General features: G+C 30.6%; 1 long non-coding RNA gene across 2 annotated transcripts; it reads right to left on the minus strand.

Annotated features, from left to right (window-relative positions):
• Positions 1–33: 33 nt before the first annotated feature.
• Positions 34–1,600, minus strand: LOC111381952. 2 transcript variants are annotated; one of them, XR_002700438.1, is made up of 3 exons: positions 1,409–1,600; positions 537–704; positions 34–446 (listed from the first exon to the last, which is right to left on the minus strand). It is a non-coding gene; the product is annotated as an uncharacterized LOC111381952 (long non-coding RNA). The 2 variants fall into 2 exon arrangements; XR_002700437.1 differs by lacking the exon at positions 1,409–1,600 and adding an exon at positions 1,034–1,343 and having other exon boundaries at positions 35–446.
• Between the last annotated feature and the right edge of the window lie 58 nt (positions 1,601–1,658).

Consider the following 1,658-nt stretch of genomic DNA (forward strand, 5'->3'; position numbering starts at 1 on the left):
TCAATTTTGAACTTCATCATTGTTACATAGTTCTTACTTAATCACTGGCCAATTTGGATTACATGTTATAGTTAAAAATATATCTGATTTTTCATAATATTGTATAATAACCATTCCATCCATATATCTCCTTAGCGTGTCACGAGGACCACATGTAAAAGATTGTGGTAAAACAAATTTTCGTCCAATTTTACACCCTTCTTGTTTTCCCATTTTGAACACTATCGACAATACCTTTAAAAAGTTTAGCATGATTTTGTTTTTGGTTATTATGAAAATAATCTAATCTAGCAGTTTCAATCTTAACATACATATCTACAACATATCGTTACAAGAACCTACCAACGTGAAGCAATACTGACTTACCAGAAGGCCTGATTAGTAATTTGTATGAATGATATTCTCGGCATGAGACCTAAGTACATTTGTTCGCTCCATTCAGTACTCTACATAATGATAAGAAGAGCAAACTTCAATACTCACAACATTTATATTGCAAAAACTACGAAACTATATAAATAGGTACATTTTCAAACCTTGATTTTCCTTTTCAATAAATTAAGCTGCAGAAGTACTTGTGTTAAGGATTGCATCAAATGTTGACATGTGTTGATGCTGAGAGTCTCTACTACTATATCTTTGAATGCCTTCATGCCAATTGGATTAACCTCTCCTAATTTTCCTCCCAAACTTGAATTTTCGACCTACAACATGATCCATAGCAATTAATTCAATTAATTAACTCCCAAATTCTAACCATACCCCCACATAAGACCTACATAAAAAAATTCAAATTTGATTTGTGCTTCGAATGAAAAGACTCAGAATACCATTGATAACAGACTGATATTTACCCCAAATTCCTTAAAAAGTATAAGCAAAATAAAAAATTACCACACTGACAACACAAGATTCAAAACAGAAATGATGAGAAATCAACAGCACAAGAAATTATTTACATCTTGGGAAAAGAAATGAGCCTGACGAGAACAAACAAATAAACCTAAACTAAAATACTATAAAATTGACATACCTTAGTTATACGATAAACTTGAAGCAGAAATAATAAGAAATTGGTACTTGAAAAAATATCATGGTGAAATATCTTCAGGGATTACGCTATCATTTGTTGGAGTTGATTCTTCATTAATAAAAAAAAAGAAAAAGAATAGTTTATTTTCATGGTGAAATAGAAATAGCAATTGTGATGGTAGTGAAAAATGATAAGTAATATAAGCTATAACTAAATGAGTTACTATAATTTCAATCGTCAAGTACTTCCAAAGTGTAAACATAAGTTGAAAACTTGGTGCTATAGAAAGTTTGTAAAGCTAAACTTAGCAAGAATATGCGAACCATCTAGAAAAATCTATTTTGCTTTATAAATAAGTAATGTATTTCTCTTCACCTTTTTGTTCTCACCGATATAGAATAGGCAACTACTTTCGAGTGTACCTTCAGCCTTTTATTGTTATTTAGTGATCAGTTAAAATGGTTGGGAACAAAATATCCAAATTCACAGCAAGCAAATCACGTAGGAAATTTTTACAATTCTGACAAAGGCTAAAGATAACACTTGTAAAACTCAACCTGTATTCACCTCCAAATGCCCAAAAAAGTGGGAAGATGCCAAAAAGAAAAGGAAAAATTCAAATAAA

The sequence above is a fragment of the Olea europaea genome, unplaced genomic scaffold, assembly GCF_002742605.1.
Source record: "Olea europaea var. sylvestris unplaced genomic scaffold, O_europaea_v1 scaffold24043, whole genome shotgun sequence".
In the NCBI taxonomy this organism is placed as follows: domain Eukaryota; kingdom Viridiplantae; phylum Streptophyta; class Magnoliopsida; order Lamiales; family Oleaceae; genus Olea; species Olea europaea.